The 23633-nt window shown below is 49.6% G+C and overlaps 1 protein-coding gene across 9 annotated transcripts in view; it reads right to left on the bottom strand.

Annotated features, from left to right (window-relative positions):
* GRIK4 (glutamate ionotropic receptor kainate type subunit 4) overlaps positions 1 to 23633 on the bottom strand; it is a 476655-nt gene that overhangs the window by 380482 nt on the left and 72540 nt on the right. Inside the window, exon 1 of one of the 9 annotated variants that reach the window (XM_063671510.1) lies at positions 5906 to 5938. The exons of the other annotated variants lie outside the window; for them this stretch is intronic. The gene's annotated coding sequence lies outside the window, so the exon portion shown is untranslated. Of the gene's footprint in view, positions 1 to 5905; positions 5939 to 23633 lie in introns of those variants that run through there. 9 annotated transcript variants of the gene reach the window in all.

Below are 23633 nucleotides of genomic sequence, written 5' to 3'. Positions count from 1 at the left end.
CATCTGCTCTCTGCTCTTCTTAAGTGACTATAAGTGACACAATCTGGGCCCGTGGCTTTGGCTGCATCTCTACCCAAATAAAGCCCAAATCTGTGTCTCACGCCCACACCCCTCTCCTGGATTCCACACCCCATCAATCAGCTTCCTGCTGGGTGCTTCCATGTGGCCAGCTTACAGGCACCCCAAACTCAACATGGCAAAGCTGAATTAGTCATCCCCAAATGGCCACTTCCCCAAATTCTTTCTATCTGAATGGCATTTCCACCCAACGTGTGGTCCTGGGAATCAGACTTGACTCCTCCCTCCCTCACCCACCGTGCAGATGCCCACAGGGCCCTGCCCCAGCCCCTTCCCCGAGCTGCAAGCACCTGGGCTCTCTGCATGAAGGCCTTCTCCTGGCCTCCTGCACACCAACGTGCTGTGGTGCTAAACACAGGTGCCCCTCCCTGTCTCTCTACACCATTGCTGATTTCCATGATCACCCCTCAACCAAACCCCTTACAACACAAGTCATTTTCTCAGGGTGTATTTTTGGGGAAACCTAGCCTAAGGGCCCACCAATACTGAACCAGTCACGAGCATGCAGCCCACTTCCTGAATGTCTTCCGAAGCCTGTCCTCCTCCTCCTCCTCATTTCTCACCTGGACCCCTGAGCCGAGCCTCCCAACTGGCATCCTTGCCTCTGGTCTTGCCCTGCTCCAAACCATCCTCTCATCTCAATGAATTGTGGCACTCCCTCACCATCTCCAGGAGACCACCCAAATTCCTTCACCTTTGTGACTTCTAAGCCCTCTGTGACCTGCCCTTACCTCCTGGCCACCCTTAACTCCTACCAGGCCCCTCTGGAACCCTCCATCCCCAGCCATACAGAATAGCACCCAGCCTCAAAACATGCAGATTCCCCCTCATGCCGCTGCTCCGGCAGCATGCCCTGACTGGAATGTCCTTATCCTCCTCTGCTATCTGCAAACTCATCCTTAGCTGAAGCCTGAGCTCAAGGGCTGTTTCTTCTCTAAAGTGTTTCCACGGCCCCATCACTCCCAGTCACCTCCGTGGGAGAACTGCGTGCCCTCCTCTCCATGCTCACAGCTCCTAATGACACACTTCTCCCCCCACACCTGCGGCACTCTCATGCACAACAGCTTTCCATCTTAAAATCCCCAGGGCCTAGCTCAGTATCTAACACTTAGTACGTACTTATCAAACCTCAGTTGCCAGCATGAGCGGATGAATGGATGGAATGAGTGTGCTCACAGGCCTGTGGGAGGACACAGTTTCTCCCCTCAGGCTCTAAACAGTTTCTCCCCTTGGGCTCTACCCCTGGCTTGGCCACTGTCTGATGCGGAATCTAGAGATGTCTGGCAGAGACCGTGTCTTTCCTTCCACAAATGTTTACAGTGCTATGTAAATAACTCTCCCTGTGGATGATATATGTGGCCATTCTGCCCTGGGCCTGCCATGGTCCATGCCAGCTGGGCCGTCAGGGTGGCTGCTCAAGTGAGATGCCGAGGAGCGTGGGTCTGTGGAGGAAGGGTGTGGGGAGGGGATATAATAAAACACTGTACGAGGACAAATCTGGGCCCCACACCATGAAGAATGTGAATCTGTCCTTGACTTCAGTGGCAAATGAGGCGTGAAAACATATCAAAATGCGATATTCAATAAATGGATGTATTTAATATTTTTTGAGACTGGAAATCAGTTACTGAAGGTTTGAATGATAAATCAAGCACCAAGCAGATGAACTTTTTAAGTGTCTGCACCTGATGGGTATCATTTCTCAGGAAGGGAGACAGGAGGAAAGAGAGAAAAAGAGGGCAAGAACCAGAAGCCTATTAGAAAAGGCACAGAGACCCCAGGTATACCCTCTCCCCAGCCACCGCCTGTGCGGTCTTTCCCTGCTGCCCACCAGCCTCATTCACCTGGCACAACTAAAGAACTTTCTCCATCCTACCAAAACCCTGTAACTTCCTTTGGAATTCCATCTAAGCAGCTTCCCTGACCCATGATCCCTCTTGCGCCAGGCCCACGGCAAGCTTGTGCCACCTCTCCACGCTCTGTGCCCAGCGTGGCTGAAGGGCAGGGGGTTTTACACATCTACCTCCCTGCTATGCTGTAAGCTCTCTGAGGATGAAGACTAGGCCTCCCTCACTTCAATATCCTTCAGGGCCTGGAACGTCCCTGACACAAGGTAGAACCCCAACCCACGTAGAATTTGGACTGAAAGAGGAAGCTCTTGCAGCAAAAGCCATGGACAACAGCTACAGAGGACCCACCCCACTCAGACGCTAAGCTGGGAGCTTGCTGATGGCTGTCACACTGCTTCTTTATGTCATCCTCGCAAAAGCCCCATGCTGTAAGTAGTATTTGTCTTATTTAACTGATGAGGAAAATGAGGCTCAGAGAGATTTTGTCCCCTGTGCCTAATTCTATTCTGTACACTTGGAGAGGGCAGGAGACTGGCCCACCTACAGCTGTAAGGGCAGAGCAGTGTCAAGTCTTCAAACACTTTATTGCATGAGAGATGTTGGTGCCTAGCCTCCCTCAAATACTCCTTTTGATATTTAACAGCCGTCAGTGACAAGTAACATGTTCATCTTTCCCAGGGGTCCCTAACTTGGCCAGTCATCAGTATCACTTGGAAAGTGTTTTAAAATTCAGACTTGGCTGTGCTGTGTGCACTGGCTCATGTCTGTAATCTCAACCCTTTGGGAGGCCAAGGTGGGAGGTTGTTTGAGCCCAGGAGGTCAAGACCAGCCTGGGTAACACTAAAAATTAGGCAGGTACGGTGGTGCACACCTGTGGTCCTGGCCACTTGGGAGGCTGAGACAGGAGAATTCCTTAGGCCCAAAAGGTAGAGGCTGCAGTGAGCCATGATCATACCACTGCACTCCAGCCTGGGCAACAGAGTGAGACCCTGTCTCAAATACATACATATATCAGACTTCCAGGCACCACTTCTGGCCATTCCAAGTAAGTCTGAGGCAAGGTCTGGCCATATACATTGTTTTTTCTTATTAAAGCTCTCTGGATGATTCTGACAAAGAGGCAGATTTGGGAACCACCGATGCAGCCCTGTAAATCTATCTGGATCTTGATTCCGTTTTCTCCAGCTCTGGCTTATCGCTAACAATGGCTGGCTGGCCCCTTCCTGGGACAGGGCTTCTGCTGTTTCTCACCACTCCCATGTTCTCTTTTCTCATGAAATCCTCCCCTGTCTGTATTTGTCTTCAGGTCACAGTTCCCACTGCTGGGCGATGACTGTGACCCTCTCCTACCTGACTTTAACCTCCCAGGTCTGGGCACAAGCCCAGAGAGGTCTTAAACCTGCCTGCCAGCCCATCTGGAAAGCCACCTTGGTAGCACAGTTAGCTTTGCCCAAACGGTGCTTCCCCATTCCTGACCAAGATGAGTGTTACCTTTAGTTCATGCCTTCCTGAGACAGGAAAAGCAATGCGATGCCCAGGGGGCACCACCTGCTAAGCGAGGGCTCCCCACACCTCGGCACTGCTGGCATCTGAGGCCAGATCATTCTGTGTGGCAGGGTTGCCCTGTGTACTGTAGGATGTTAGTAGCTTCCAAACGAAGAGGGGCAGATCATTGTTTTGTTTTGTTTTGTTTTTTTGAGACAGAGTCTCTCTCTGTCACCCAGGCTGGAGTGCAGTGGCACGATCTCGGCTCACTGCAAGCTTTGCCTCCCGGGTTCACGCCATTCTTCTGCCTCAGCCTCCCGAGTAGCTGGGGCTACAGGTGCCCGCCACCACGCCTGGCTAATTTTTTTTGTATTTTTCGTACAGATGGGGTTTCACCATGTTAGCCAGGATGGTCTCGATCTCCTGACCTTGTGATCTGCCTGCCTTGGCCTCCCAAAGTGCTGGGAGGCATGAGCCACCACACCCGGCCAGGGCCAGATCATTCTTTGTGGCAGGGCTGCCCTGTGCTTTGTAGGATGTTAGCAGCTTCCCCCGCCTCCACTCAGCAGGTGCCAGTAGCACCCCCTCTACTTGTGGCAACAAAAATGTCCTCAGATATTGCCAAACCTTCCCCCCAAATGAAAACCAAGGAGTTAAGCCCCATCAAGGGGTATGACGCTTGAAGGCAAAGGACTTGTCTTTGAACCCAAGCCCTGGCCCCTATGCCCGGCATGTGTTTCTTTATTTTCAAGATGGGGTCAGGTACATCTTCCAGGGCAGGCTTGTCATGAGGCGTAAATGAGACTGAATTAAATAAAGCAAGGTGGATGGCCATGCCTAGTACAAACTGGAGAGAGTTTTCAATGGAAGGCTGAAAGAAAATGCCCACAGGCAGTACTGTGCAGGTAAACTGGCTCTGAAAAAATAAACAACGAACTGAAGAAATAAAAAGCCCTGATTTGTAGTGTTTGCTGACTTCTATGGTGGAATACACCCAAGATGGCCAATTTCAAGCTGCCAGCCTGATGTCACTGAAGGCAGAATCAGGGAGAGATGTGCAGATTCGCACTCTTGAGCCGACCAAGCCAATAAAGTAAGTGTAGCCTGGCAGGTGTGTGGCCGCAGGGAGAGATGGGCCTGTGGCCCATGGGAAAATGCCTGCCCTACCCACAGGCATTCAAAGTCATTGCCAAGCCAAACAAAACAGCAGCATGTCTGCACAGGACCTATCTGCCAGTGGGACTCAGTCTCCCCATTTGTGACCTCAGCTCTGGAGATTCCCCATCAGAAGATCATCCCTCTGCCACCTTCCTCCTTCTCTCCTACCTTCAGGCCTCTATCATCAGATCTAGCACTCTAATATTAATAAGACACTGGCCGGGTATGGCGGCTCACGCCTGTAATCCCAACACTTTGGGAGGCGGGGGCAGAAAGACTGTTTGAGGCCAGGAGTTCGAGACCAACCTAGCCAACATAGTGAGACCTTATCTCTACAAAACATAAAAAAATTAGCCAGGCCTGGTGGTGCACATCTGCAATCTCAGCTACTGGGGAGGCTGAGACAGAAGGATCGCCTGAGCCCAGGAGTCCAAGGCTGCAGTAAGCTATGACTGCACCACTGCACTCCAGCCTGGACGACAGAGAAAGACTCTGTTTCAAATGCTAATCAGAAGAAGATACTAATGAAAATGCAGCCAGAAAAGTAAGGCGAGACAGATACCCTCACACCCAGATAGGCCTTCAATCAGAACTATGGGCTTCGGGCTCAACCAGTTCTGTGTTCAGAGCCTCCTCTGTCAACACTGGAGCATGCTCTTTTACTTCTCTGTGCCTTGGTTTACTCATCTGCAAAATGGGTTATCAATGCCTGTCCAAAAGAATTGAAATGAGGTGGACCTGAGGGAATTTCTAGAAGCTGCCAGGCCAATTCCTTCCTTCCTCTTCAGGTGGGTCCTCATATGGCTACCCACCCATTCCCAGAGAGGGGCTGGCACTCCCTGAACAGTCCCCTGGGGAGCCAGCAGGATGGTGATCAATTCTGATAGGGCTCTGTTTGTCCACTAAATGGAGATTGGCTCCAGGAGCAAAAACGCTATCAGTTGAGAATAGCAAAAGGATGTTTTCAACCTTCTTATCGTTTTAGAGAAACCAAGAGGGGGGCCTCCACACCTTGTCAAAGGCAACAAAGAATAAAGAGGGGGCGATCTACAGAGCTGGCTCCCAGGGGCTTCCTGAACTATACTATAAGGAGCCGCTGGATGAAAGAGGAGGATGAGAGCCCGGGGAAGGCAGCCCCAGGGTACCTGGCTGGGACTAAGCTGGGGAGAGGGACTCTGGCAAAATCAAAGAGACAGGATCAACGGCCAGAAGGTGAGGGTTCCATTTCAATCCTCCAGACCTGTAGGAGTCAGGGGACACTGAAAGCCTAGGGCTCCCCATTTAAAAAGAAGCCGCTTAGCCCACTGTACCAGAAAACTATATAAGAAGCTCACCCGGCTTCTTTATCCTTCATGCTGCTCTCTTCCTCTCATTCAGCCTGGACCAGGAACACAGAGGGCACAGCTCACTTCTGTTCCCATTCAGCTCTGAGTCAGTTTCACCCCAAACTCAGTCGCTTTGTATTTTATACTTCCCCCACACGTTGAGCCTGCTTATTCCTTATTTATTTTGCTCATCTCAGCCCCTTTACTTCTGGGAGTGATTCCAACTTAAAAAAAAAAACAAAAAACCACACACACAACAACAACAAAACCAAAAAAAACCAGTCGATTAAGAGACAAGCTGCTTGCAAATGAGAAAAAGCCTCCCCTCCTCAATTTTGCGCCCCCCCGCACCCCGCCTTAAACAGAGGGACCTGATCTTTAAACAAAAAGCCACTAATGTGCTATGTGAATTGAATCAACAAGTCACTTGCCCTGTGTAGACCTTCCTGGACAAGGTTCTTTTGGCGTTTTTGTTTTCATTTGAGACGGAGTCTCACTCTGTTGCCCAGGCTGGGGTGCAGTGGCGCAATCTCAGCTCACTGCAACTGCCACCCCCCAAGTTCTAGTGATGCTCATGACTCAGCCTCCCCAGTAGCTGGGATTACAGGCATGCACCACAATGCCTGGCTAATTTTTGTATTTTTAGTAGAGAAGAGGTTTCACCATATTGGCCGGGCTGGTCTCAAACTCCTGACCTCAAGTGATCTACCTGCCTCGGCCTCCCAAAGTGCTAGGATTACAGACGTGAGCCACCACATCCAGCCCCTGGACCAAGTTCTTCTTGTCCAAAATGCGGGTGCTGTAATAGTTCTCAGGAGTTTTGTTTGTTTGTGACAAGGTCTCACTCTGTCACCAGGCTAGAGTGCAGTGGCACGATATGGCTCACTACAGCTTCAGTCTCCCCAGGCTCAAATGATCCTCCTACTCAGCCTCCTGAATAGCTGGGACTACAGGTGCGTGCCACCACACCTGGCTACTTTTTGCATTTTTTGTAGGGATGGGATCTCAGTATGCTGCCCAGGCTGGTCTCAAACTCCTGGCCTCAAGTGATTTGTCTGCCTCAGCCTCCCAAAGTGCTGGGATTACAGGCATGAGCCACCGTGCCCAGCCTCTCGTGAGATCTTAATCTTTTTGAAGGTCACCGACCTCTTTGAGAATCAGAACAAAGCTACAGATTTGCCCCTTCCAATTTCACTTTCCATATATATTTGAAATGCTGCCTGTAATGCCAGGGGCTCCTAGAAACCCTGAAGATCTTTTTGGTGGGGAGAGGGGCCCCAAACCCCTGCCTCTGCACTCCTGAACAGGATCTCCTCCAGCCCTGATTGTGGGAGGAAAACAAAGACCCTCCTCAGCCATCTGTTCAAAGAGCAGAACAAATACCAGGTGGGCTTTGCTGGGAGGCCCAGAGAGCAGGAACCCCTATTTCCCTGAGTTAGCCTCAGGCACTGCTTCTGGAAGGTTGCCATTCAGGCACCCAAAGCTGATTTGACATTTGTTTAATTTGCAGGAAAACTCTAGTTTTCTTTTTTTTTTTTAAGACAGGGGCGGGAAACTCTCATAAAACCTCTTACTCTCTTGCTCTAATGGGACCCATAAAGGCTGACAGTGCACCAGGAATCAGCCACGCTGAAAAGCCGAAAGCCTGGTGGGTGGAGGTACCCTCTCACTGTGCGAGGAGCAGCTTTAAGAGTCTCATTTTTCTGCAGGCCTTAGGGGCTCCCACACTGAAGGTCTCACCTTTCCCTTTCCCCAGACACACCTGAATCAGGGCTGCCAGCACTACTCTCCCTGGAACATTCCACCCAAGGGCCTCGGCCACCTGCAGAGTGGGTGAGTGGCAAGGTCACTTCTAGAGCTTTTCTGATGCGCCAGGCCGCATGCTAGGTGCTCATGCCAACATGAGAAAGCGTCAAACCTAAAACCAGACTCTAATGTTCAAACATAATCTGGCTGCAAGCGGCACCAAAAGCCTTCCTTTCACCTTTATGTCACGGGCCCTGGGGCAGGGGTTCCCTTGTGCTGTGTTTGACTTGCTCCTGAGTGAGTCACCCGAGAAGGCTGAGCTGGGGAACCAGGCCCAAGGTGTTTGTAGCTCCTACTGCCTTTTCTCTCCCTGTTGAAAGGAGAGTTTCAGGGCAACCTGGAACTGAGGCCCACACCCCAGGAATACCCAAAGCTGGCAGCCTTGAAACTGGTTTTCACAAACCTCTGATCAAAGCACTTTCTGCACTGAAAACAGGGCACTATGTCCCTGTAAGCACAAGAGGGAGGCTAGGGGGCTGAGAACACAGTAGCTGAGATGGAGCTGGCAAGACATCTAGAGACTCCATCACTGACTCATTCTTCTGAACCGTTCCTTCTTTCAAAGGGCCTAAAACTCTCTGGTCTTCATCTCCCAAATAACGGCAGAAACTCTGTTAAGTCCAGGTGGAGAAACCAGGGCATGCTGTGAGCCTGAGAAGAGGGCAGGCATGGGGCACCAATGTCCTCTCCTCCATCCCTGAAACCTCAAGCCCAGAACAGGGACCTTCCCCACCACCAACTCCAAACATGCACTCCAGGCTCATCTGCAGCAGCTGGTCCAGGGAAATATTAATAACAATCATGAAAGGTAATGACTAGTTGTGAGAACAAGGATCAATTCAAAAGGGAAGTTATGTTTTCACATTCTCTGCGTGTTTAAAAAAAACAACACATGCACCAAACAAACAAAATGAGGCATCTATCTGGCACAGCCTCGTGATATCCCGTCCAGATGTGGAAGCTCAGAAAGACCCCTCTCCACGCCCTTAGTTTACAGGACCAGGAGCTGTGAAATGGCCTTTGAAGAGTGGGTGTTACCCTTTGCAGTAGCTGCAGAATGACCACAAAGCCTTCCCCGTTCCTGCAGGCACACCCCTTCAAATGGGGCTTCTTGGCCCCTCCCATCAAGAGAAGGAGTCAATTATCCATCCCTTGAGTCTGGACTTAGACATATGACTTCCTTTGGTCAACCGGACATTAACAGACGTGAAATAACAGAGGATGTAAAAAGTACTTATGCATCAGGCTTCCCTCTTCTGCAAGACAGAGAGGGTCCAAGCCAGCTCAGTTACTTTCAAAGAGGAAGACTGGATGTCTACATCTACACGGACATGGAGAACGTGTGGGGAAGAGGCCAGGCCTGGGCAAGCCTCTTGGAAGATAAGAAGCCATGTGGTCCTTGCTGCAGCTGATACTGAGGGAGGCCATCCCCGTTCCTGCAGCCCCAGACAACCTGGCCAAGATCAAAGGAGCCATCTAGCCAAACACAGAGCCATCGATAACAATCAAGTTCATTGTCTTGAGCCACTAAGTTTTGGGGAGATTTGTCATATGGTGGGAGTTAACCACTATACTCTGCCATTCTCTGTCAAGGAAAAGAACTGGTTGGCTCCTCAGGGGGTGGGCAGGTTCCACCACGCAGGCCAGGAAATGTCCCTGGGGCCGATGGAGAAAGACCACAAACTCTGCACTGGAGGCTGAATTCAAACCACCGTTCTGCCACCTGCTATCCAGATGATCTTGGGCAAGACACTAACTCTGTAAGCCTCAGTTTCCTCATCTGCACAATGGGCACAGCAAGCTGTTTCATAACGTTGCTGTGAGAAAGAAATGAGAATGGATGGAAAAAGTTGGATGCACAGCAAGGGCTCAACAGATGCTTGTGTCTCTTTTTTAATCAGTCAAATTCGATGGTCAAGGCATCTTCCACCTTGATTCCAAAAGAGTGGAAAGAACAGAAGGGGCCCAGACCAGCTCCAACTGCTAGGCCAAGGGAGCGCAGGAGGGGAAGTCTGTTGCTAAAACAGCCGCTTGGCTCTGTCGCTGAGGCACTTAGTTTTTAATCTCTCTGAGGAAAGAGACGTTTCATCCAACATGCACCGCATCAGCAACTCTGTAAGTAAAATGCAGAAAACACGACGTCTTTATTCATTCCATCAAGCAGTAATTAGGGCTCAGAACAGGAGTCTTCGTCAGCAGGCACTCCCGCTCCTAAAAGCCAGGCAGGTTTCTAACTGGGCTGGAGAACAACTTTGAGGGGATCTCACAGAGGTCGCTAAAGAGGGACTCATCCACAGTCACAATTTCCCTTTCCCTTTCAGATGCTTAGAGAAAAATTCGAATGCTGCACTGTATTAGGAAATCAGACAAAGCGGGGTCTGCACTGAACAGGCAGCACGCACGGCCCACCACCTCAGGACCCCCACGGATCCCTGAATACAAACACGCTGGCAAAGCGCACGGCTGAGGCAGCCAAGTAAGACTGAGAGGCAATTTGCTTTTTGTTCTTTAAAAAGAAGCAGCTAAAGAAACTGCCTTTATGTGACACTGAGACTCCGCTGCCTGCCACGGGGCTCAGCTGGGGGCGCATGGGGCTCGGTCAGAGAGCAGGGCTGGTCTTCACCTGTTGGGTAGTCAGCCAAGGAGGGAGAGGAAGGAGAGGGAACTGGCAACTGCCCAGCTCCCACTGTGCACAGCCCCAAGAGAGGTGCTTTGCATACATGATCTCACTGCATCCTCCCCAGAACCTTCTGCGGGAAACATCATCAACCTGTCATGGTGGGAAGGCACTTGCCCCTGTCACCCAGTAGGTAAAGAGCAGAACCAGATTGGAACCCAAGCAGAGAGGGAGCAGCCCTGCAAGGTGAGTGGAGCTGCCTCTGGCATCTACGGGCCCAAGAACAAAGCTACCTGGGGCTGCCCTGGCATGAAGCTGTCATGTTCCCAGCTCTGGGAGCAGCTGTTGACTAAGCCAGGGGTCCTGAGGCCCCCAGTGCTTACACATATAGAAGCCCCAAGTGAGGGGAGAACTGGATGGAACACAAATCTCGGCTGGGCGCGGTGGCTCACACCTGTAATCCCAGCACTTTGGGAGGCCGAGGCGGATGGATCACTTGATGTCAGGAGTTCAAGACTAGCCTGGCCAACATGGTGAAACCCTGCCTCTACTAAAAATACAAAAATTAGCTGGGTGTGGTGGCGGGTGCCTGTAATCCCAGCCACTTGGCAGACTGAGGCAGGAGAATCACTTGAACCCAGGAGGCGGAGGTTGCAGTGAACCAATATGGCGCCACTGCACTTCAGCCTGGGCAACAAAGTGACACTCTGTCTAAAAAAAAAAACAAAAAACAAGTCTAGCTGCTGAAGCCCCTTCTCAGACCCTCTGCCCTCATTTTCCCTACACATACTCTCCCTTACTTCTCCATTGTGGTCCCTTCTCCATATGCTTTCTAGAGAGACGGAGGCTTAGGCATAGAGACTTACATATAGACTTCAACGTAGACACACAGACATAAAGACATAGACATACACACATAGACACAGACATCCATCCTTCCCCTTTGGAAATAATTTTGCTGGCTTGAACCCCACTGTGTCTTTCTCCAGTCTCTCTCTGAAGCGCTCCCTAACACCCCATCTTCTACTTCCCTGGAAGATTTCATTGTTCCTTCATCGGTGTTCCCACAGCCTCTTTTCCCACACTCATCACATTGCATTTTATTCACTGGTTAACAGACCTGTCTCCTTTCTAGAATGTAAGAATGGAGACAATTTCTTATTCATCTTTATAATCTCAACACTTAACACAATGTGTGACACACAGTGGGCATTCAAAAATATTAATCAAAGGAATTAATTCAGCAATTACTTTTTGAGCACCTACTACAGGCTGCACGTTAGGGATATGGTGATTTAAAAAAGCCATCCCGGTCGGGGGCGGTGGCCCATGCCTGTAATCCCAGCACTTTGGAAGGCTGAGGTGGGCGGATCATTGAGGTCAGGAGTTCGAGATCAGCCTGGCCAACATGGTGAAATGCCGTCTCTACTAAAAATACAAAATTAGCTGACCGTGGTGGTGCACGCCTGTAATCCCAGCTACTCAGGAGGCTGAGGCACAAGAATCGCTTGAACCCGGGAGGTGGAAGCTGGGCTGCACTCCAGCCCAGGTGACAGGACAAGACTCCATCTCAAAAAATAGAAATAATAAATACAAAAGCAATCAGGGGCCTACAGTGCAGACTGGGAGGTGCTGTTCCTGCTGAGAGCAGTGTCCCAAGGGCACAGGGTCAGCGGGAGGCGCTCTGCCTGCTGAGAGCAGGGTCCCCAGGGCACATGGTCAGCAAAGGGATGCTTCCAGGAAGAAATGGCAGCTCAGCCGAGACCTACAGAAGAGTGGGAGGTGGCCGGGTGAAGGAGGAGAGCTGTTCCAGCAAACTGAGATGCATATGCAAAGACTGAAAAGTGACAGAGACTAAAGAACATTCTAGAAACCACCATTCCGTGTGGCTAAAGTAGAAACTGTGACAGGTCATCAAGCAGCAGAGGATAAGGTCAGGAAGATGAGCACCACTCCTCCATTCACACCCTCAGTCAGTAAACAGGTGGTGAGCACCTTCCTTCTGCCATGCACCTTGTAAGGTGAGCAAGATACATACAGTCTCTGCCTTTATGGATCTTACAGTCTAGAGGGGAAGAAAAAAAGTATACCGAAAAAATAATTTCAAAATGTGCTAGGGGCTGTGGATGAAACTAACAAGAAGCAGACATAAAGAAAATAATACAGCAGAGAAACCTTTATGTGAAAACAACCTGAAACTTAAAGGATGTGTGAAAAGCAGGACGAGGAGTGCTCCAAACAGAGGTAACGGCGCGCGCACACCTCCCGAGGCAGGAGAGGGCGCGGCACGACCACGGGCTGCAAGACCAGGGAGAGTGGAACCCAGCGAGTGGGAGGAAAGATACCGGTTAGGATGTGCTCATCCACATGCAACAGACAGCCTTCCTAAATGTGGCTGGAACCGTAAAGGCATTCATCATCCCTTTGAAGAGGACGATGGCAACTTTGTGGTTGATCCTGAAACTCAACTGTGGCTTTAGAGGCCTGCTCCTTCCATCTGCCTTCCTCAGTATGTGGACAGCGTCTCCCTCGCTGGGGGTGGCTCCTCACCCTCCGACACCCCTAAGCAGGAAGGACGCATGCAGGCATCTCCTCTTCACGCGTCACTCTCGTACGAGGGCAGCCCATCTTTCCCACAGCCACCAGCAGACATTCTCTTCAGTCCCACCACTTACCCCAATCAGTGGCAACGGAGTCATGGTACGGCTATGAGTGATTTGGATTAACCGTGGCTCAACTGCAGTGAATCACAGGAGGGCACACACCTTCCCTGAAAATATCACCACCTCTTTCATGGAAAAAAAGTACCCTATATCTGAACAAAATCAGGCTTCTGCTGACATGGAAGATGGGAGGAAACAGCTGTTAGGAGGGAAACTGATCAAGGAGAGAGTGCAAGAGGAGGCTGGAGAATTAGATGGGCCAGATCATACCTTATACGGCATTACAAGGGCCTTATATAAGGCATGGCAAAGAGTTAGGATTTTATTTATTTATTTATTTATTTATTTATTTAGACAGGGTTGTGCTCTGTTGCCCAGGCTGAAGTGCAATGGTGCAAACATAGCTCACTGCAGCCTCAACCTCCCAGGCTCAGGCGATCCTCCCACCTCAGCCTCCTGAGTAGCTGGGACAACAGGTAAATGCCACCATGCCTGGCTAATTTTTGTATATATATTTTTTAAGAGATGGGGTCTCACCATGTTGCCCAAGCTGGTCTTCAACTCCTGGGTTCAAGCAATCTGCCAGCCTTGGCCTCCCAAAATACCAGGATTACAGGCATGAGCCACTGCACCCAGCAGGATTTTATTCTAAGGGTAATGAATAGCTACTGAAAGGTTTTAAGCACAAGAGTAGTATGAAACAATTTAAATGATGTATTTGAAATGCATAGTTTTTAAAATGCTGTGCTGTGTGAAGAACAAGGAACAAGAGAAGTGGAAGGAGAAAAACCAATTAGGAGGCTACCATCTTAGGTCAGGAGAGAGATGGTGGTGGCCTGGACTGAAGGGTGGCAGGGCAAGTGGAGAGAGAGAAGGGTCTAAATTTGAGGCACCTGCTGGAGGTAAATTGGCAGGACTTGGTGGGGCATGGGATGTGGGGAGTTAGAGAATGGAGAGATGAGGAACGACTCCCATTCTTTTGGTCTTGTAAACTGGTGGACAATCGTGCCATTTACTGAGATGGGGAAAGAGGTAGAAACAGATTTGGGAAGAGGAATAAAGTGGTTTTCCATGTTTAGGATATATGGAGGATATTCAAATGAAAAAGTCAAGTAGATAGATAGATGGAACTGCTAGAGCAGCACTCAGGAGAGAAGGTTGGAGGTCATCACTGTATAGATGGTATTGAAAGTGTGGCAATAGGTGAGTTCACTCAGAGAGAATATACAGTTAGAGAAGTGGGGGGCAAGGCTTGGGACATCCGACATTTAGACAGGAGTAAAGGGGGAGTCAACAGAAAGGGATATGAGAAAGACAGACCTGAGGTGGGGGAAGCAGGAGGAATGGAGTGTTCAGAGCCTGGAGAAAGCGTCTCAAGGGAGGAGGGAATTGTCGAACGCCGCTGAGAACCAAGATGAGGACAGCAGAGTATTCACAGGATTGGGCAACATGGAAGCTACTAGCGACCTCCCCAAGCTGTTGAGTGGATTGGTGGGGCAGCTGCCAGATTGCAGTGGGCAGAAGAGTGATCGGGAGGTGAAGTGGAGGCAGTGTATGCCCACAACTCTTCTGGGTTGTTTGGCTACGAAAGGGAACAGAAATGGAACAGAAGAAGAGGTACAAGTGCAGTCAGCTTTTTTTTTTTTTTTTTGAGAGAGTCAGGCTCTGTCGCCCCGCCTGGAATGCAATGTGCAATCTTGGCTCACCACAACCTCTGCCTCCCGGGTTCAAATGATTCTCCCACCTCAGCCTCCTGAGTAGGTGGGATTACAGGAGTGCGCCACCAGCCCAGCTAATTTTTTGTATTTTTAGTAGAGACGGGATTTCGCCATGTTGGGCAGGCTGGTCTTGAACTCCTGACCTCAGGTGATCTGCCTGCCTGGGCCTCCCAAAGTGCTGGGATTACAGGTGTGAACCATCACACCCAGCCAGCTTTTTCAAAGATGACAGAGAACAGAGCACGTCCCTACCCTGCTGCGAATGATCCAAAGGTGAGATCCCTGAGAAGGTGAGGGGCTGGGAGGCAGACATGCGGAGGGCCAGCCCCTCAGAGTTGCAGGAGGGACACATGTGGGTGGGAGGTCAGGCGGGCTTGCAGAGTTCAGGGTGAAAAGGAGCTCCAGTCTGATGTCTTCTGCTTCCTCCCTGAAGGCTGAGGTGAGATGCTGAGCTCAGAGGAAGGGTGTGGGAAGTGCCGGGGCAGATCTGAAGCCAGAGAAGGTAGGAAATCCAAGCTTTGGGGAGTAGAAAGGGAGTCTACAAGAGAAACATCACTCGATAAAAAATCTTAAAATCCCCTTGCATTGAACTATGATTTTCAGTTAGGAAATCTTCCAGCCCAAAGGAATGCAGTACCGAGCAGAGAAGAGGATGAATTGGGAAACTAGCACGGCAAGCTTCATTCTTGTTCTCAGGGTTCGTCATTAAAGAAAAACAGGCACAATCACGTAGTGGGGGCCAGGCCATCGTAGGAAGGCGGCTATCTCCGAAGAGGCGTGTGCACACACACGTTAGCAGGTCAGACTGCATTTCCCCACGGACTTCCGCACAATTTCTGGGCTGCTTCATCATCATTTCTGAAGGATCTGTAATTGGCACTGATTCTTAAGCTTGAACATAAAGTTTTCCAGTCCCTAAAGCCTCTCTGTCAAGTACTTAATGACCTGTAAAACACTTAAATAAACCAAAAGAGCTCTGATTTTAAGGACCCCAGCAGAGAATCTTTTTCTGTAAAGCGAGGTCTTTTGTGATGCAAATGACCTCCACCTACTGGATCTTCCTAAAGAGAGGTCCACCCGCATTCTAGGGCTTTGTGACCCGAGAGGAGCCTGCACACGTGGTTTGTACTGACATCTTTTATATCCTAGGACACTGACACACATCTGCTCAAATTAATTACTCTTCTAAGATCTGTCCCCTGACTCATCTGGTGGGAATAACAGGCCCTGTGCTGATGCAAATACAGAAGAGGAGGGAGGGATGCAAGAGGAGGAGGAGGGATGCAGGAGGAAGAGGCGCGGACTAGGCATTGTGCAGCTTATTTTATAAAAATGCAAGCATCGGCACTTCATTTACACCCAAAATGTTTGTCTATGAGCATCAATCCATAGGCAAACACACAACAGAGCTGCCTAGGACAAAGAGTCAGAGGAAAAAGCTGGGTGCGTTCATCCCTAGTACTGACCAGGGGAACTTCTGAGAAGAGGCTGTGGTGGAGTGAAGAGGGAAGAAGGTAAAAAGACCAGAGGAGGCAGAAGACAGCTGGGGTGCACACTGAGTGTATGCTACAGTTAACCCTTACGACATGCTTTTACATTAAATTCTAACCTTATTAGTGCTATGGCTAGTGGGAAGACACCAAGAGGAAGAGTGAACATGGGATGGAATTGGATCGAGAAGGTGGCCATGGGATGGTGCCCTATTAAGGCATCAGCTTCCCTGCCAACCAGTAGCACAGTCATGCCTAGGCCCATCTGCCAGCATCACAGCCCAGCTACAGGCTTGGGAGGCAGGGTCAAGGGGCATCCACCAGCCCCAGGTGAGTCCTAGTGATGCCTCCCTACCTCCTGACATCCAGGTGCACAGCCATGCCCCAGGTCCATCTCCTCCCGTGACTGTGGGAGACACGTATCTCCCACAGTCAAGGGAGGGGATGTGCAAGGGAAGCAGAGACCATAAATTCAGACACCATGGTCCTGTTCTTTCAGATGTGGCTGGATCGCGCAGTATGGTGACTTGCCTCAGTTTACGCTTCCAGTGTGAGAAGGAAGCAGGTGAGGCAGCCAGATCTCCTGTGATTTAACCACTAAACATAACACCTCTTGGCAATGACCATCAACATTTGGGAGTGTCTTGGGCCTCAGGTGAGAGTCGGCCTACAGAAACCCCGGGAAGGATGGAAGCTGAGGATTCGTTAAGTCCCTTAACCCTCAACAGCTTCATTTAACCTGCCAGGAGGACAGAGATAGCAGTACCCATCTCAGAGGTTGCTGAATCAATAATCCGTATAAATCACTTAGCAAGGTGCCTGGCATATACTAAGTATTCCCCAAAGAAAGGCTAGCCAGGGCCTAGAGGCAAGGACCCTGTGGCAGAAGCTGCTTCTGAGGGGCCTAAAATCCCTGAGTCATGCATGAGTCACCATATGGTGAGCCTTGGGGTTCCCAAAGAAGAGGCCTGAGACCAAATCAAGGGAATGAGCAAAGCATATTTATTCACCCATTTATTCACTCTACAATTGAAACGAGTGCCAATTACATTCCAGGCACTGTGCTCAGCCTAGAAATACAGCAATAATCACAATGCTATGCCAGCAGCCGGGGGCACCTGGATGTCAGGGTGCAGGGAGGCATCACTAGGACTCGTCTAGGGCTGCAGACCCAGGCCACCAGACTAACATGTAAGGCCAAGTGCTAGTTCCAGGTAAGAGAGCAGATTCTGCGAGACGATTTCATTCCAATTCAGACAAAGCCTGCAGCTGGGAGGAAATGTTCTGCCCAGGCAGAATGAATTCAGTGCTAAGGCCTGCAGGTGGAGGCCTCCTGGGGCCAGATGAGAGGAAGCAGAGGCAGGGGTAAGGTGTAAGGCCAAGGTGAAGGCAGGGCGTCAGGGGCAAGGTGCAGGATCACGAGTAGGGCGCAGGGTCAGGGGTAAGGTGAAGGCTCTGGTTGAAACACTAAAGAGAAAGAAGAAAAAGGCAATGAAAGGAATCCTTCATGGATGAAAAACGCATTGAAACACATCCTCCTTCCCAGCTCCAGACCTTGGCCTTGGACACAGCTATGTCCTTGAACCAGCAGGATGCTTGGGTCAAAAGCACTGAAAGTTGCCTCTGCCCCTCTTTGGCTGTGTTACCCTGCAACCCTCACCTCCCTCCCTGGGCCTCAGGGGATTGGGTCCAATGACCTTTGAGGTCCTTTCCTGCTCTGGCCTTCTAGGAGTGAAGGGAGAAAGAAGTGTGAAAATGCCAGCTGCCCAAGCAGGACCGTGTGTGTCCCTCTGGCCTTTTTGGCTATCAATACCTTTTAAATATATATGAAAAGAGACAAATGTGCCTGTCTCCTGCTGAGGCCGGGAATTGTGATGATAGGAGATGCTGGGCAGGCAGGGGGTGGTGAGAGACCTGAGGGTTCGGGGAGGATTACACTTTGCTTTCTGAGTTCCCTTAGGAGCCAAAGAATGCAAACGGAATGCTCCCAGAGCAAACGGTGGCCACTGGCTGAAGGATTTTGTTCAGATTTCCAACGTCCTGAGCCCTGTCCTGCAGGGGTTGCATCTAATTCAAGAGACTCAACTGCTATAGTGAGACACGGGTGGCCAACACCATGGAGATTCCGAGGGCTGAGCTAGCAGGAGTTCCCAAGCTTTATCTTGAGTCAAAAGCAGGTGTATCCAATCTGTCAAGCCCTCCCTAGAAAAGCCCTTGGCATTTAGATTGTGGCCAAGGTAGGATTTTGACTTCTCCTAGGAAGAAATAAGGGCTGTATACCTACAGCCTGCCAACTGTGTTATGGTTGGCCTAGGCAGTAAATTAAAATGATGTAGTGCAGCGGCTCTCAAGGTGTGGTCCCCAGACCAGCAGTACGAGCATTAGTGTCACCTAGAAACTTGTTAGAAATGCAAATTCTTGAGCCTATTACAAGTTGTTTAGCGACTACTGCCTTCAGCTTGGCCTGCTTGGTGCATGTCACCACTCAGCTGAGGCCCAGAGGGCATCTGATTTTCCCAACCCTTAGCAGAGAAGGTAGTTTCGTCCTGAGCAAAACTTCCTGGCAGTTTCCTGATACCACAGCCTCTCTGCGCCATCTGCTCATAAAGGCTCCTCATTATTTCTAGAATAAAGTCCCAACTTTCTTGACCTGAAAGCCAAGGGTCTTCTAGACTTTCCAGACCCAGCCAACATTTGCACTCTTAGCTCTATCCCCTAGACCGGCAGTTCTCAACTGGAGACACCTTGGCTACCCAGGAGACAGGCAGTGAGTCTAGAATTGTGCTTGGTTGTCACAACTTGGGGGCTACAGGGCGTGCTACTGGCATCTGGTGGGTAGAGGCCAGGGAGACTGCCAAACACCCTAGAGTGCACAGGAGAGCACCCCCACAACAAGGAATTGTGTGGCCCAAAATGTTGAGAACCCTGCCCTATACTATCCCCTGCCGCCAAACTCTTCCGTTCCTTATTCCAACTGTGTGGTCCTTTGACTTACACCCTTGACCTCCTGGGATGCCTCCCGGCGGCCACCACTCCTCACTGAGTCCTCCCACAAACCCCACTCCTGCTGTCAGGCTTTCCTGACCAGTCTGGATAGCAGTAAGTCCCTGCTGAAAACCTACTCAAAAATTAGCCAGGGAAAGACCCTGTGTCATGCCTGTGGTCTCCCCATCCCATTGAGACCATAGAGGGCCCACTGCCTTGTTCCCTCTATGCCTGAACACATTAAGTACCAGGTATGTGCTGGGTGACTGGTGGCCAGGCAAAAAGGAAGGGAGATGGATGGCAGGATGATCACCTCTTCCTAAAACTCCCACTTCAAGAACACCACACTCCAAGAAGCCTCCCCCAAATAGATCTTGAACTGGGATACTGAGAAACCAGAGGGCCAGAAGCTATTTCACCTCCCCCTGGATTCTGGGTGGCCCCAGGAGTGGGCCAAGCCCAGCCACACACCAGCAGAGACAGGTGCTCTGGACATCTCTGTCTCGTGCCCCTCTGGCCGCCCACACACCTGCCCTCCTGAATTTGCAGCCCACCCCCAGTCGGTGTGCCACAGCTCACGGTCTGGGGTGATAAATTCATGAATACAGTTTGACAAATCCCGGCAGCCAAATGACTGACAGCGGTTTTCATACTGAGCCCTGCAGAGCTGGAATAATTATGCCATATCAGGGTGGAATTAGAAAGATCTCTTAATAATGTAGCTAGTTGCTCCGGCAGTGGCATCCTTGTCCAACAAGGCCCTGCTCCTCCCACCCAATTCAATAGGCAGCTCACTAGCCTGCTGGTGCCTGTGCCACCCCACAGACTTACTCAGCACCAGAGCTGACTGGTACCTGGCCAGGTAGTCCAGCAGGCCTAAAATCCCGAAGACTAAGCGTAGCTGACCACTGGCTGAGCCATGGCCAGGTTGGCCTTGTAAACAGGGTCTAGGATGAATGGTCTGGGCCTGAAAATCAACCCTAAAGAGCTCCTGACTTGCTCCCCTCACAAGTTACTGGTCCAAGCACCTTAACATGCCCATTCCTACCTAGAACTCCATTCTGGAGACATCATGATAATAATAATTACATATGTCTGACACTGTGCCAAGCGATTCACATATGCTATCTCATTAGATACCATTATCCCTATTTTGAGTGTCACAGATTTTAAGTAACTTTTCCCAGGTGACATATGCAATAAATGGCAGAGCTAAGATTCAAACCCTGAGCCATCGGATCCAAAGCTCACGGTCTCCGTTCCATGTGACATTATAAGATTTTTTTCCATGTCAAAGTGGCTCCAAGTTTCCCTCCAACCATGCACTCCCACCGGCCGCGGTGCCTTCCCCAGGGGCCTCTCACCCCGATTGTCGGTGTCGTTATATTAGGGCTTCTTTTCATTCCAATTCCCCTTATATCATCTTTGCCTGGCTTTATAAAACAGCCCCATCATAAACATCAGCTTGATTACAAGCAGAGACTGCCGCCTCTAATAAATAAGCATGTGTAATGCATACAGAGAGAGAAAGAGACACCTCTATATTTTCAGTTTTGTAAAGACAAATCGCCTCGATTGTTTAATCAATAAAAATGCCTCTCTAACTCCTACCGTTATTACAAAGCAATTTCAGACAGAGCGAAGAAGCAGCATCACATCTGTATTCCTGTCAGGGCTGACAGGGTCTGATTAGGCCAATGGATGAGGCATCAGACCTGACACCAGTCCACTGAAGGCCAGAATCTGGACCTCCCCTCACTACTATGCCTGGGGCAGCACGACCACAGGGCCTGATCCCAACCACACATCAGGAACGGAGAGGCTAAAGCAGGGAGAGGTTTCTCGGCACCCTGGGGCTTGATCAAATCGGGATCCCTAGGGACAAACACACTCTCCAGGTCGGAGGAAGGGCAGCCTTGCTGTGGGGCAGAGGGAAGGGAGACTGCAACAGGAGGACAAGGACAATCACCCGAATGTCCCATTGTCACCTCTCACTTCCCATCCCAAGCACCGCTAAGTCCACACACTCGGCATCTGGCAGTGAAGGAGAGCTCCTCGCTGATCTTCCTGTCTCCTCTAATTCACACCAAGGCCCTAGTGATCCACCTAAAACACGCCTCTGAGGAATGAAGCAATAGGCACTCCCTTACAGCAGGCTTTTCATTAATTCCCCAGTGTCTATGTGGGGAAGTCCAAACTGCTCTCCCTAAATGAAGGCCCTTCCTGAACTGGCCCTGCTTTCTCTCCCAGCCTCATCGCCTGTCCTCCTCCCCATGCACCTTTCCCCTGGCTACTCCAAACTCTTTTCAATTTCCTCATCACCCTACACTTCATGCCCCTAAACCTTTGCATATTCTGGTACTTCCCCTGAAAAACCACCCCCTAGATTATCTCTTGGCAAACTCCTATTCATCCTTCAAGACCCACTCACATGACCTCCCCTAAGGCTCTTCCCTGCTCCCCCATGTACTCCACCCAGAGCTCCTGCTACAACTACAGCTCCACGGCTGTATTCAACACATGTCCAAGTGTCAGCTCACACACCTGTCTCTGTGTGCCAATGCTTTGCAAAATCCCTATCTCCAGCTCTTATCTCTGTCCTGAACTCCAGACTCATATGTCCAGCTGTCTCCTGGACACTCTTATGCCCCATGGGCATCTCTAAAACACAAATCTGAATTCCCAACTGCTAAAGGTGCTTCTCCCCAAGACTCTCCCCTCTTAGAAATGGCACCCTGACCCAACCAGTTTCTCAAGCCAGAACTTAGTCACCATTAGTTCCTCCCCCTCCTTCATGTTCCACATCCAAAATCACATCTTGTCAATCCTGTCTCAAAAACATATCTAGAGGAAGGATAGACTTTTCAACAAATGGTGCTAAAATGATTGGATACCCATTTGCAAAAAAAAAAAAAAAAAAAAAAAGAACCTTAATCCATACTTCTCACCATATGCAAAAATAACTCAAACTAGATCAGAGTAGAAGAAAACACTTGTGATCTCGGATTAGGCAATACTCAGATACAATACCAAAAGTACAATCTATAAAAGAAAAAATAATAAATTAGACTTTATCAAAATTAACTACTGCTCTTCGAAAGGCACTATTAAGAGAATGGAAAGGGCAGGGCACAGTAGCTCACACCTGTAATCCCAGCTACTCTGGAGGCTAAGGCACCAGAATCGGTTGAACTGGGAGGTAGAGGCTGTAGTGAGCTGAGATAGGGCCACTGCACCTTGGCCTGGGTTACAGAGTGAGACTCTGTCTCACAAAAAAAAAAAAAAAAAAAAAAAAGAGAGAATGAAAAGAACTCAAAAGAATTTAAAGCATGGTCTCAAAGAGACATGTGTATATCCACGTTCACAGCACCATTATTCACAATAGCCAAATTGTGGAAGCAACCCAAGGGTCCATTGACAGATGCGTGGATAAACAAAATGGGGTACAAACATACAATGGAATATTATTCAATCTTAAAAAAGAAGGAAAGTCTTACTGAATCTATTCCAAAAAATTGAAGAGGAGGGACTCCTCCCTAACTCATTCTGTGAGGTCAGCATCATCCTGATACCAAAACCTGGCACAGACACAACAAAAAAAGACAATTTCAGGCCAATATCCTTGATGAACATATTAACAGATGCAAAAATCCTCAACAAAATACTAGCAAACCAAATCCAGCAGCACATCAAAAAGCTAATCTACCATGATCAAGTAGGCTTTATCCCTGGGATGCAAGGTTGGTTCAAATCAATAATTGTAATTCACCACACAAACAGAACTAAAAACAAAAACCATATGATCATCTCAATAGATGCAGAAAAGGCTTTTCAAAAAATTCAACATCGTTTTGTGTTAAAAACCCTCAACACACTATGCATTGAAGGAACATACCTCAAACTAATGAGCCACTGATACAGTTTGGATATTTGTCCTGCCCAAATCTCACTTGAAATGTAATCCCCAGTGTTGGAGGTGGAGCCTGGTGGGATGTGACTGGATCATGAGGGTGGATCCCTTGCGGCTTGGTGCTGTCTTCACAATAGTGAGTGAGTTCTCATGAGATCTGGTCATTTAAAAGTGTATGGCAACTCCCCTTACCTCTCTCTCTGTCTCTGTCTCTATCTCACTCGCTCCCACTTTCACCATGTAACTGCCTGCTCCCTCTTCACCTTCCACCATGATTGTAAGCTTCCTGAGGCCTCCCTAGAAGCTGAGCAGATAGAGCACCATGCTTCCTGTAAAGCCTGCAGATCTGTGAGCCAATTAAACCTATTTTATTTATAAATTAGCAGTCTCAGGTATTTCTTTATAGCAATACAAGAATGGCCTAATACAGTCATCTATGACAAAACCACAGGCAACATAATACTGAATGGAACAAAAGCTGGAAGCATTCCCCTGGAGTACTAGAACAAGACAAGGATGGCTACTGTCACCATTCCTATTAACATAGT

Source organism: Pongo pygmaeus, chromosome 9 (assembly GCF_028885625.2).
Source record: "Pongo pygmaeus isolate AG05252 chromosome 9, NHGRI_mPonPyg2-v2.0_pri, whole genome shotgun sequence".
Classification (NCBI taxonomy): domain Eukaryota; kingdom Metazoa; phylum Chordata; class Mammalia; order Primates; family Hominidae; genus Pongo; species Pongo pygmaeus.
The sequence above is the reverse complement of the archived record's forward strand: the minus strand, read 5'-3'. Positions and strand labels throughout refer to the sequence as shown.